The sequence below is a fragment of the Octodon degus genome, unplaced genomic scaffold (genome assembly GCF_000260255.1).
Source record: "Octodon degus isolate 3935 unplaced genomic scaffold, OctDeg1.0 scaffold00138, whole genome shotgun sequence".
Lineage (NCBI taxonomy): Eukaryota > Metazoa > Chordata > Mammalia > Rodentia > Octodontidae > Octodon > Octodon degus.
This window is the reverse complement of record NW_004524714.1, coordinates 1622631-1637091: the sequence shown is the minus strand read 5'-3', so window position 1 is coordinate 1637091 and position 14461 is coordinate 1622631.

Here is a 14461-nt window from a genome sequence, read left to right as displayed (position 1 = left end):
CTCTCCACACACTCACCAGACCTGGACTAGGACTGGGTCTGGGGGTTCCCAGAAGTCGGCAGAAAATCCTACTCGGCGGGCGGGGTGGGGGAGGCACTGCAGAGTGGTGGGGGGCGGCCCAAAGGGCTGGGAGAGGGTCCGGCCCACGCTGTGCCTGGGCTGGGACTGGTCCCGCCGGCGCAGGGTAGCCTCTTTTTTTATTTCAGAAAAGAATTTCGCTGTGATTTCCTGTCTAACTTTCTGTTGTTACTTCTTTTCTATGGATGCTATTAATTCATACATTGGAGCTAAGCTAGCGTCCTCTGCACTTGTTCTGTGTGGGCAGTGCTTTTCCTCCATATGTTTCAGCCTTTGATTCTTTAGTGCAGATGCTATTCATTTGAGCATTTCTTTTTTACTTTCCAATCTGAGTTCCTCTATCTTTCTGCAATTGTTTCTTTAGTTCAGAAGCTGCTGATTCATTGATTTTATCTGTGTGATTCCCAATTTTTCTGAGCTAGTTTCCTCTGCACTTGTTATGGGTGGACTTGGGGTCTGAGATTGCATTTTGCTCCATCTTGTTAGCATTTTGTGTAGCACTGTCTTCTTACTTTGCTGTAGAGCTTTGGTGCAGTTACAACCTTAGCACCTACTGAAATTCAGGTGCAGATCTACAAAGTTTGCTTTATCAAGCTGTGCCTGGCTTGGGTCTTTCTACTGTGCTCTGCTCCTTGCTGCTGCTGCCCTTGGGATTGATCCTGCTGTGCCCCTTTGGCAAGATGTACTGCTCCTGGACTAGGTCATTGGTTCTGTTACCTACTCTCTCTGCAGGGATTGCACCAGCCGGGTGTCACCCTAGGCCTGTATGCCAGGGATGACTTGAGTCTGAAGGGGATAAAGTGGAGTATGGGGAAGAGAAAGCTCTCCCACACACTCACAGGGCCTTGGCTAGGGCTGGGTCTGGGTGTCCCCAGATAGCAGGAGAAATTCTCACTGGGTTGGAGGTGTTGGCATGTTCAGCAGATTTCAGGTGATCCCAAGGAAGTGGAAGAGGGTTTCACCCATCCTGTACCTGGGCTTGGATGGGCAGGACCCGCTAGCACATGGTAGCAGAAAGTTCTCCCACACACTCATCAGAGAGTGGGCTAGGACAGCCATATTTTTCTTAATCCATCCAGGCAACATTTCCAAACACATGGAAAATGAAACCAAATTTCTGCCAAAGCATCTTATACTACCTAGGCCTAGCACCCAATGTAGTTTTCCATGAAAGCTTTCCAAACTTCATCTTAACTGGCAGCGATTCCATCTGTACTCTGATTTTCTAGGATGTAAACAGAGGCTCCAATATCATTTACAACATACAAGGGCCATCACTTTGGCCAGGATCTCAAAGCATTTTCAATTGCATGACAAACTTTTTTAAGTCATGTGATCAGGCAATATCACAGTAGTGACCCCACTGTCAGTACCAATCTTGTCTTGTTTTGTGGTCTTTGCAAGACAAGCAATGCAGTGCAGGATGGGTTTCATAATATTATCATAATGAATCAGTGAAGAATCACATACTACAAGTGCAGGAAATCTCTGCACACACTAAATACTAAACAATCCAGGTGAATGCCTCGAGCTCCTAATAATACCTCATGCTAGTCCAAGAGGAAGCTTAGACCCCACAGCAAGCCTCATGTAGGCCGAATTCGTGGATCGCTGCTGGAAAGGCCCAAAAGGCAGTGGTGGATGCTAGAAAGCCTGTAACAGTGTGATGAAATATCTTTGCTGGTAAGCTGAGGGATCTGAATAGGAGCTAATAAGCAACACCCAAAGTAAGCAACAGAGCTCCCCCAAAGTTCTACTGAGGCTAAGCAGTGCACCATCTTCCTCTTTTGAGCCAGGAATTGATACTTTATAGGAGAAGCCAAGCTTCTACATAGTTCATTGGGAAAGCCAGCATGACAAGGACCTCTTGTAAAATAGCCCAAGAGAACTAGAAGCTTCCAGCAGCTCATGAGCATCCCTAACAGCATTTTGGCATTTTCTCCTATTCTGCCTTCATGCTGCTGAGAACAACCCTCAGAAGTTTCTCCCTCACCTAGGGCCATGCTCGTCCAATTCAACTGGATGTATGAGGTTGACAACCACTTAGCTACCTACCATAACTTTTCAGCAAATAGGATTGGGAAATTTTTGTCTTGCATCTTGTCCCCCTAAAACCTAATGTATTGATGATGGGGCTTTTGGGAAGTAGCTGGATTGTGGGCAAGTGATGCATGGATTAAGCATGTTATAACTTGATTAGTTCACTGATGAAGTAAACGCGAAGATGTAGTGTGGCTAATGAGGTGCCCTATCCTGGGTGTGGGTGGCAACACCCAATAGGCTTGAAGCCTGGATAACATAAAAGGGAAAGAAAGGCTTAATGCTTGCTGTTCTTTGCCTGCTTGCCATGGAGTGTTTCTGCTCTGTAATGTGCTTCTGCAATGCCAACCTGCCTCAGACTTTCCACCTCAGACTGAAACCTCTTCACACTGAGCTCACATAAAACTTTCCCCTAATTCTACATGTCTGGTATTTTGTTCTAATAACATGAAAGGTAACTAAGTAAATGCTGCTAGCTGTGTAAGCTTGCCTGTTTTGGTTGCCAGCCACAAAAGATTGCTGCCTGCTTCAAGGCCGTAGTCTACTGCAGTTCCCAGAGGAGGTGCAGCAAGCCCTTTCCTTGTGGACACAATGACACACCATCCCAGAGACATTTGATAATAGCCAGTTCTGAGGGATCCTCAAATTCCTTTCCTGTCTTTGACCAGTTATGGGGTTGTGCCTAACAGGAAATATTCCTACTTCTACTGTTTGAGTTTGCAATCTGGGATGATTTCTATGTGTGGACAGAAGACATCTCTGAGACATCTAAGGTAAACATTATAGACCTGGAATGAAGGCCCAGGACTGAGTTTGTTGATCTGTGTGCGCATTTGGTGATCTCTCCTGGGGCTGAGGAGATATAGATGAAGTATGAAATGGAGCTTGGGAAATACTTTGAACAGCAGTTCCCTGATTCCACAGGAAGGCTGGGAAACCCCATGTGAGCTTTTTCTCAACATGAGCAAGTCACATGGCACAATGGGAGTTATTAGGGCTCCCAGTATCCCCCACTTACGTTCCAGCATCTTTAAGGTTTGCTTATCCTAGGGAAGGGCCCACACTTCACTGCCTGATCACCTAGAGGGGCAGCTTAGACTTGCCCTCACTCAGAGGGGGGCTGATCTTGGAAGGAGCGAATGCTTAGGAATTCAACTCGTGGAGGAAGAACCCAACATTGGATGTAGAGTTTGATGGCTAGGTCATGGCAATGTCCTTGTGGATGACAGGATAGAGGTGGAACTCCATTGACTGTGGTCCAGGCCCATGGCAGGGATTGGGCCACCACACATCAGTTAACCTTTGAGTTTCATACTTCTGGTCTGCTGTTGTTGTGTGCTTATGATTTGCCTTGAGGTTTTTCTGTATCGCAGGCTGGACTCCCAAGTGCTACATATGTGCTAGCTCTTCCAACTTACATTTTGTTTTGAGACAGGGTCATGCTAAATGGTCCAGTGGAAACTTGAAATGAAATTTACAGTCCTGTTCCCTAAGCCTCCTTAAATGCTGTGATTACAGGTGTGCACCCAGACTCAGGTTCCTTTCTTCTGATTTTATTTCCTTTTTTTCTGCTTTAGTGAGATAAACTCAAGTCCTTGCATGTGATAGGCAAGTGCTCTGCACTCAGCTACACTCACTCCCAATTCATTTCCTCACCTGGAATCTTTTCGTTTAATTGAAGCTTTTCCGCATGGGACCTGTTGATGTGGGTGGATGTGACTTAAAATGGAGTGCTGCAGGGAGTGGGGATAAGTGGCTCCCAATCAAGGAAATTGCTTGAAGCAGTTTGACCCAGCACTCTTAGTAGGAATTGACCCAGAACAGTAAAGAGATCAGGGATGCAGCGAGAGCCTGGGGGGGAGGTGAGAACCCATTCAGCCTTGGACACCAAGGCTGAGCTCTTGTAGAAGGACAGTTGGGGCTTCATTGACTCAGGACAGGGTAGTGGCCACCTGTGGGCCTCTAGACAGAGAGAAAAGCATCTCATCCTGTGTCTTGCATCTTCTGATATGCTTCTTCCTTATGTCACTACAGAGCATGCTGCACGATGAGAGGTGATTCTGGCAGTCATGGGTGGGAAACTCAGGGTGAGAATACCTGAATGCCTAGGTCTGGGCAAACTTTTTGTCCCCAGAAGCTCACACTTCCTTCTACACAGCTGACCTGGCCACCAAATATGGTGACCCAAGGAGCCACAACCATGTCCAAGGCTTTCATGTGTTGTTAGCATTACTGCCCAATGTACATTGTCCAACTATTTGCCCCTTAGCACATCCAATCTTCCCAAATCCGCCATGCACTTTTAACTGTGGGCAGGAACTCCTGGGGAGAGCCTCCTGATCTCACAGCCATCCCAGTATTGCTTGTGTCTCCTCCCTGAGGAGGAAGCTCAGCTATATGATTTCTTTTTGAAAAAGACAGATGAGACAAGGCACTGTGGAGACACTGACCTCATTCTCCAGATAGATGAATGGGTGTTATGGTTTGTATCTAGGTGTCCCTCGAAAGCCTCATGCAGTCTTAGGGGGGGAGGCTTCTAGAGTTTGTGATTGATTACTGTGGGTGTGGTTGCTGCACCTGCCTTGGGGCAGGTTATTTGCATTACAATGTAAGGTGGGAAGAGAAGCTAGGAGCTTGAGCTGCTGCTACCCCTCCCTTGTGCTCTTGCTCTTTGCCTCCACTGTGAAAGGTTGCTTTCTGCTGTGTGCTTCTCTGTCTTGGACCCAAATGAGTATGGACTGAAGCCTCTAGTAACTGTGAACTAAATAAACCTTTCCTTCCTTCATTTTGAGTGTCATGTATTAGTCCTAGCAACGAGAGAAGAGTAACTAAGACAATGGGAAAGACCAGAGATGGGCAGAATAGACCCAGGTGTCTTCGAACACACAGGAGACACGAGGAAGGTGTCTGAGTTCCACATCTGTTTTTTTCTTTTTGTTAATTTTATTCAGAAATAAATAACAATGATTAAGCATCAAAACAGAGTAGTAGGACAGTTTCAATAATGAATACACTGCATATCATTGTCTTTGTAGTGGTTATTCATAGTAAAATATGGAGATATGATATCCTCATTGAATTAAGAGAAAGTAGCTGTATGCCTATCCTAACTGTTTTGTATATACGAATACAAAATGGTCCTTCATTTGTATCCTCTTTTATGTTTTGTTTTGTCAGAGATGGGTGTTCCATTGTAATTTAAATATTGTAGGTGCATGAATTCTGCAAAATAATTCAATACAGTTCAGTAGTCCATAATAATAGTGGGTGGTCCATAGGACTGGCAATGTCAGAAGTTTTTAACTTGAGCCTTTTACAGCTCAGCATATTAATATGACTTTACCATTTATACTTCATTTTTATACTTTTCTGCTGAATGATTAAGAAAAAGATAAAGGTGCAGGTGGCATAGGTCAGTAGAATAAGTGCTTGCCTGTCAAGCCCAAGGGCCTCACTTCAATTCCTGATTCTGGAAAAAAAAAGATAAAGACAGACCTATATAACAAGAAGTGCAACTTTTATATATGTCGAGGTCAGTCAAAATCCCTCAGGATTTATCCTGCAACCCTGTACCGCAGTTTGTAGATCTAAAGCAGTGTCAATCTTGTAGATGAGTCACGGGCATTAAATGACTAATTTGCTCTCTGTGAAAGATTGAGAGAATGATTTCTCTCAATGTAACTCTCCTAAGGCACACATAACATCATCAATCACTCTCCTCTGTGGCCCCATAATCTCCTTGATCAGAAAATTTGGGACACATCTGAGTTACATGATGTTATAGTGCAGGTTCTCCTATGTCCTTACTCTTCACTGAACTTGAATGTCTAGGGTCAAAATGTTAGCTGTCCTTGCAGCCCTCCTTTTCCTCTAGTTTTTGGTCTGCAAACTGAGGTTGTTAACCATCCAGAAGAGAAGTTTATTGTTATTACCCTACAACCTAGGCTCTTCAGCTACACCTCACTATCTGTCTGTGTATCAAACACTATATGCATAACATGGATCAGGTATTTTTCATCAAATGTTGATATGTTAAAAGTTAACTCACACCAGAATTTAAAGAAAAAAAATTAAAAATCAAAATTTATTTTATAATAGGAATAAACAAATATGCATTTTTACACAAAAGTTTAGAAATCTAACTAAAAGTATAGAGCATTGTAGCAGAACAGTACCGCAATGCCCCTTTTCATGTCTCCGGCTTTCATTCACGACTCCCTTCCTTTTCAAACAACCATCTACCAGAGAGACAGCATGGCAGCAACTGGCATGTCATGACAAGCAGCATGTATTCAGAAAACCAGAAAGGCAGGCATTCCAAGCATGAATCTACTATTACACATTGCCATCTTCAGTGCAGTTGATTAGTTCACAGGTATAAGCATATATCGTTAGTCAGGGTAACAATCCTACCAATGAACTACTCATTTCGAAAACCTTCTGAAGATTCTCAGGATCACTGCCTTACCCATCTTGTACATATAAGTGGATGACTGCCCCTGTCATGTTTCCCTGATTTTTTCATTTCTCTCTTCATTGTCTAATCCTCAAGCTCTTGCTTTGCTTTTAATTTGGTTAAACCTTTATATCTCTATTTCTTCTTTTCACTTCTTATACTAGGTAGACTATATGATATTTACACATGAGGGTCTGGTTTATTTCACTTTTGAGTGTATTTTCAAGTGGCATCCACTTAACTATGAAGGATTGGAGTTTGTCCTTCTTTATAGCTGAGTAATAATTGCATAAAAATACCACATCTTTTTCATCCATTCCTCAAGTGATGGGTATCTTGGTTGTTTCCAAGATTTGCCTATCACAAATTGTGCTGCTATAAACATAGGTACAAATATATCACTACAATGTGATGGTTTCAGATCCTCCGGGAAAATTCCCAGTAGGGGAATAGCTTATTTGAATGGTATTTCCAGTCCCAGTTTTTAAGGAGTCTCCACACTGATTTCCGTAATGGCAGCACCTGTCTACATTTCCACCAGGAGAAGACAAGGGCTCCTTTTTCCCCACAGCCTCTCCAAGATTTGTTGTTGGTTGATTTCTTTATGATAAACATTCTTTCTGGGGTGAGATTGTGTCTCAATCTTCTTTTAAATTGCATTTCACAGATGACTAGTGATTTGGAGTATTTCTTCATATATTTATTTGCTTCTTTAATTTCCTCCTCTGAGAAGCGTGTGTTCATCTCAGATGCCCATTTCTGGATTGAGTCTTTACATTTTTGGGCCCTAATTTTTTTTTAGGTCTTTACAAATGCTAGAAGGCAGACCTTTGTCTGAGTGCCTATTCATCCAGATTTTGTTCCAAATTTGTGGGTTGTCTTTTGACATGTGAAAACTTCCCAATAAAAGGAGTTCCCAGTCATTAATTCTTTCAAGTATTACCCATGAGATTTGATTTTTGTTCATGAATTCTTTGCCTACTTCTATGTTTCAAGAGTTTTTCCTACTTTCTCTTCCAGAAGAGTTAGTGTTTCTGTTTTAATGGTTAGGTATTTAATCCATTTTGATTTTAGCTTAGTGCATGGTGAACAATCTGGGTCAAGTTTTCATTTTTGGCATGTAGAGAGCAGGTTTTTCTAGCAACATTTGTTAAAGGGGCTGTCTCTCTTCCAGAGAGTATGTTTGGCACCTTTGTCAAAGATAACATAGGTGAGTGTAATCTTAGAGGATTCTGCATCTTCTAGTCTATTCCACTGATCCTCAGGTCTATTTTCTTGACAGTACCCTGATGTTATCACAGTAGCCTTGTAGTATAATTTCAAGTCAGGAATTTTACTGCCTCCTGCCTTCTTTCTATTGCCCTGGATTGCCTTTCCTGTTCTAGATGTTTTCCGCTTCCAAATAAATTCTAGGAATGATTTCTCTAACTCTTTGAGGTATGCTGGTGGTAGTTTGATAGTGAGTACATTAAATTGGTATAACAATTTTGGGAGTATGGTTATCTTCAGGATGTTGTTTCTTCCTATCCATGATCAGGGAATATCTTTTCATTTTTGAAATGCTGTATGATCTGTTTCTTCAGGGTACTGTAATTTTCCTTGAACACATATTTGCCTTCTTTAGTTAGATTAATTCTAAGATATTTCATTTTCCTTGGGGCTATTGCAAAAGGTACTTTTTCCATAATTACCTCTCAGTATGTTTGTTATCCTCCGTTTAGAGTAATGTTATTGATTTTCATTATTGACTTCTATGCAGCTATGCTACTGAATTTGTGTATTAATTCTAGGATCCTGCTGGTGAAGTATTTTTGGTCTTCCAAGGAAGGTATCAGCCATCTATAGATAATGATAATTTAAATTGTTCTCTACATATTTTTATTCCTTTTATTTCTCTCTCTTGTCTAATGGCTCTAGCTAATGTTTCCAGAACTATATGTAATAGTAGCGGGAATAGAGGCCATCTTTGTCTTGTACCAGATCTAAGAGTGAAAGATTTCAGTTTTTCCCCATTTATAATTATGCTAGCTTTTGGATTTTCATAAATGGCTTTTATCAGATTGAAGTTGAGGCCTTCTATTCCAAGTTTCTCTAGGACTTGGAACATGAATGAGTGTTGGACTTTGTCAAAAGACTTTTTTGCATCAAGTGAGATGATCATGTGGTTTTTAGTTTTTGCACTATTGATATGTTACATTTATAGATTTGTGAATATTGAGTTATCTTTTCCTCCCTGGTATGAATACTAGCTAGTCATGTTGTATGATCTTCTTGATGATATGCTGTATTCTATTTGCCAGGATTTTATTGAGGATTTTTCATCTATGTTCATGAGGGAGATTGGCCTCTAGTTCTCATTTTTAGTTGTGTCTTTCCCTTTTTGGGGTATCAGCATAATACTTGACTCCAGGAATGATTTTGAGAGGATTGCTTCCCACTGAATTTCATTGAAGAGTTTGAGGAGTATTGGGATTGTATCTTCTGTAAATTCCTTGTAGAATTCAGCTGTGAATCCATAGGGACATGGACTTTTCTTTGTTGGTAGTTTTTTTTTTTATTACATTTCCTATCTCATTGGTTGCTATTGGGTTATTGACAGTAATTATATCTTCTTGATTCAGTTTGGTAATTTGCACCTTTCTAGGAATCTGTCCATTTCATCTGTGTCTTCTATTCCACGAGAGTAGAGATTCTCAAAGTAGCTATTGATAATCTTCTGAATTTCCACTGGGTCTGTGATGTTATACCCTTTTGTTTGTTTATTGCTTGTATTTGAAATTTTTTTCCCTCTTTTTAATGAGGTTAGCTAGGGGCTTATCCATTTTATGTAGTATTTCAAAGAACCAGCTTTTTGATTTGCTATTTCTTTCAACTGTTTTCTTTGTCTCAGTTGAATTAATTTTTGCTCTAATCTTTATGATTTCTTCCCAAATTTGGGATTTGGGTTTGGTTTGCTCTTCATTTTCTAGATGTTGGAGCCACAGCATTAGGGCGTTTATTTGTCCCCATTCTGTTTTCCTAATATATGAGTTCACAGCTGTAAATTTCCCTCTGAGAACTGCTTTCATCACATCCCATAAGTTCTGATAAATTGTAGTTGAATTTTCATTGAATTGCACATATTTTTGAATTTTTTATTTAATTTCATCTGTGACCCGTTGATTGCTTAACTTCCATGTATTTAGTGGGTTTTCTTGTTTCTTTTGTCCTGTATTTCCAATTTTGTTACACTGTGTTCAGATAATATGCATGGGCTAATATCTGTTTTCTTGAATATACTTAAACATGACATACAGACTAGTAAGTGGTCTATTTTAGAAATTAGCCCATATGCAGCTGAAAACTATGTTAATTCATGTATATTTGAGTGGAAAACTCTGTATATGTCCATTAACTCCTTTTGGTCTAAGCTCTGCTTCAGTTCTGCTATTTTTTTGACTGATTTACCTATATTTTGGGATAAGAGGGTCTTAAGGTCTCCTGTTAAGACTGTGGTATTGGCTATTAGTCTTTTCAAGTCCATTAAGATTTGTCTTATATAGTTGGGTGCTTCCATGTTTGCTACATACATATTTATGAGTGCTACCTCTTCCTCTTGAATTTTTCCCTTGACCAGTATATAGTGGTTTTCTTTATTTCATTTAATCAGTCTTGATTTGAAGTTGAGACTGTTTGGGAACATGAATGCTACCCCTGCTATTGTCTGAGGTACTGGGGCATTTACTATTGTTTTCCATCTTTGATTTTCAGCCTATAAATTTCTTTATGAGCTAATTGAATTTCTTCTATATAGTATATTGTTGGATTGTGTTTCCTAATCCACTGTGAAAGACTATTTCTATTAATTTTTGAATTGAGTCTATTTACATTAATGGTTATAATTGAGATGTGTTGGCTTATGATCAACATGGTGTTTATTTCTCTTGTTTTTGCTGTTCCTCTTGTGTTTAATTGTTTGCCCTACTTGGTGGGTTCCTTTGCTCTGCTTCAGGGAGGTCTGAACATTTTGCTTCCTCTCTAGAACTTCTTTTAGTGGTCCTTGTAGGAGTGGCTTTGTCCATCTGAAGTTCTTTTTTTGCTCTTCGTCATGGAAGTTTTTCACTTCTCCATCGAACTTGAAAGAGAGTTTTGCAGGGTATAAATAGTCTGGGCTGGAATTTGTTTTCATAGATGAATTGAAGTACTCTGCTCCATGCTCTTCTTGCCTTCATGGTTTGTGAAGAGAAGTCTGTCATTATTCTGATGGCTTTTCTTTTTTTTTTTTCTGTGCCCGTTTTTATTTTTTAAAGAGAATCAAAACAGTCAAAGAAAATGAAACAATATTAGAAATGATACAGAGTTTCACTAAGAATAATCAGAATTCAACAATGGTTGTTCTAATGCATATTGGTGTCTTCAAATTAATGGTTCGGATTGCCAGATATAGGCATGCAAAACAGTTATAAAAAATTAAAGAGAGAGAAACTTCAAGAATTAACTGCTCCTTTCAGTAGACTAGCAGAAATCAGGAATACAATAACCCCAGCTGTGCTGTGTATATACATAGGTATTTCTGATGGCTTTTCATTTAATGTAATCTATTTCTTTTCTCTGGTGGTTTACAATATATTATTCTTGTGTTGGATATCTGGGATCTTGACTATTATATGTCTTGGTGTGTTTTTACTCGGGTTGAAGTTATTTGGAATTCTGTATGTTTTGGTTACTGAATATCAGATTGTTTCCTCATATTTGGGAAGTTTTCTGCTATTACTTCTGCCTATATTCTTTTTATATTATTTGTATTGAGTTCTTTCTTTCCATTTGATGCCTATTAGTCTCCTGTTGTACATCTTTGCATCGTTTTCCAGGTGATGAATTACTTTTTCCTGCGTCCTAGATGTTTTAAGACAATTTTTTTCTTACCTTTTCACAAGGTACAATGGCATCATGTAGATCTGAATCTCTATCTTAATTTTCACTCGAACGATTTTGTAAGCTTGTGATTGAAATTTGAAGTTCTTCTATATCTCTTTGACTCTTCTTCATGTGATCTGTTCCTTTCCTGTATTGTTCAATTCAAGGAATCCATCGTTTTTCTAATCCCCTCGCATTTTTATCAGTGTCTTCTTGAGAAGCATTTATTAATTCTTTTACTACAAAGATTATTTCTGATCTGATTACATCTATATGTATCTGCATTTGATTCTTTACTTCAGACGCTATTAATTCAGAGAATTCTTCTTTCCTTTCAGAGGTTATTTCTGATCCGATTTCCTCTATAACTTTCTGCTGTTGTTCCTTTACTTCAGACGCTCTAGATTCAGGCATTTCAGCTGTGTAATTTGCAATTTCTTCTTTGCTCATTTTCTCTACACTTGTTCTACGTGGGCTCAGAATTGCATTTTGCTACTTCTCTTTGTCATTTCTTATAGCACTGTCTCTAACTTTGGTGTACACTTTTGTTGTGGTTATAATGTTAATGCCTACAGAAATTTGGGTGCAGATCAATTAAATCTAAGTTCATCCAATTGTACCTGCCTTTGGCTCAGCTGCTGTTCTCAGCTCCTACCTGCTGCAACACTTGGAAATGAACCTGTTATGTCCCAGGAGATTCAGGGGAGTGCAGAAGCTCTTCCACACACTTCCTGTGCTTGGGCTTAGGTTGGGTCTGAGGGATTCTGAGAGGGCAGCAGAAGTTCTCAGTCACTAATGGGCATGGTGGTGCTCCAGAGGGGTGGAGTGGTCCTGAGAGCGCAGCAGAGGATCTCACGCATCACACCTGGGTTTGGTCCAGTGAGGTCCCAAGGGCACTTGCACTGTGAATTTTTTACTTAATATTTCACACTGGTTGCATCTGGCAACTATTTACTTTATGCAATATGAGGACCCGGAATAGGGGAACATGATCATGTCCTGACAACTGTTCATTGAGGCCAATAATAAATTTTTCACGATCCTCTTTCCACCATTTCTCCCAGTGCCTTGTCCCCAAGTGACATTGCCACACTGCCTCTCAGTGCCTGCTCTGTGGCCCACCTTTCCCTGGGTTCCTCCTTGGCCACCTGGTGAATGCTGACAGTCAGGCAGGCTATTGAGGAAGCTGGAATCTGATGCCTACAAAAATAAACTTGAACATCAGAGCCTTTCCTCAGAACCAAGGTCCCAAATGTCAGCAGTTTTCACATGTTTCTCCATTAAGAAGCCCTTTTAAAAAATTCTAGAATTTAGACTCAGACCAGATCTATCACCTTGAATAACCACAAGTAGATTAGGAACTCCTGAAGACTGCAAGGTGTGATGGAAAAGAAGGCCACTAAGAGGCAGTGTAGTGCTATCCCTAAGCAATTGTCCTGTGTGGTGCTGTCTATATGTGTACTGTACTTTATATTTAGCCTTGCTTGTTAGATGTAGTTATTGTGATATGCCTAAATATATAGTGACATTTGGAAGCATTCTTGCCCAGATTTATTTTCTATTTGCTATCATCATATGTGATCGCTGCCAGCATGATCAATGTGATCAATGTTTACCTTTTTTGGTACTCAAAAAGCTTTTGCCAGCCCTCTGCTCCAGAGGGTAATACATGCCAATAAACAGCACTCCTGTCCCCGTCCCTACATACTGCTAGCCAGAAGTCAAGGGGAAAATGAAAAGATCTTGGATAAGAACTGCCTTTCTTGCTTTTGGAAGAGCCAGCTACATCAACATTTAAAGATTTTTAAACAAAACTAGAAGTATGTACCAAAGGCTAAAGGAGCAACAGAGTTTTGACAACCAACATTAGTTTCCCTGTAGCATGGGAATTGGGTTCATTAAAGAGGTGTCTCCCTTAGGGATAGTATGTATTGGAAGGTAGCCATTTTTAAACCAATTGCAATGCATTGCCCTGGACCTGTTCCTTGCCAGTGGGCCCAGGAAGCTAATATATGACACCTTTCAGCTTAGAAGCAGTATTTCTGCAACTAAATGTGAAGTGGTTGGTTTTGACGTTGGACCGATCATCATATAGCCCTGGATGGTTGTCCTGATCTGCCTTCAGGGAAAAGAAGTTTACAGCCTTAATGGAAAATGATGCTCAAAACATTTCCAAATAAATGTTCCCAAGGGGGGGGGGAAGTTCTGTCCTTGAAGACAAGCAGAGCTCTGATCCTCACCTAATTCCCAGTTGAGAATCGGGCCCATGACTCCAGAGAGTGACTCACTTAACTGAGACTGTTGCAGCTCGGGTGGCCATAAGGACAAATGCCTACAGCAGTGAACTGCTTTCCCATTTGATGCCAAAAGGGTCAGCCAGCCTCATTAGAATGTCAGGCCCCAATGTATGTCCCACTTGTTAACAGGAAGTTCGATGCAAGGTAGAGCTTGTTGATTGCTCCAGGGTATATGACAGGCTTTCCTTTCAACAGACACACCTTCTTTCAGAATGAGGTAGAGTGGCAGTGGGGAGCACTGAATTGGTGCCCACAGAAATTTAGAGCAAGTTCTCTCAAGTAGGTAGGATGGCCATCACTGCCTGAAAATAAGAACCAGGAGGCACAGGAATTTGTAGATGCTACACTGCGGAGTGGAAGAAGGAGGTGGGGCTGTGAGTGAAGGAAGGCAGAAGAGACAAGTGCAGAAGCTGCAGAGGAGAGGGAAGTGGATTCTTTCCTGATGACCCATAGGTACCACAGTCCTGGGGACAGGGGTCTCAACTTGGTAAATATGATTTAAAATTAGGTCTCCAAACTAAGAAAATGCATGCATGCTATTGTCAGTACATGGCTAGGGTTGGGAATGAGGTTAAGAATAGGGTAAGAGTTAAGGTTGGGTTTAGGGTTAGTGTTAAAGTGAAGTCCCAATCCTTAATGGGAATGATGTGTATGAAACTCTGTCTGTTGCCAAATACAGGCATGAAACACAGCC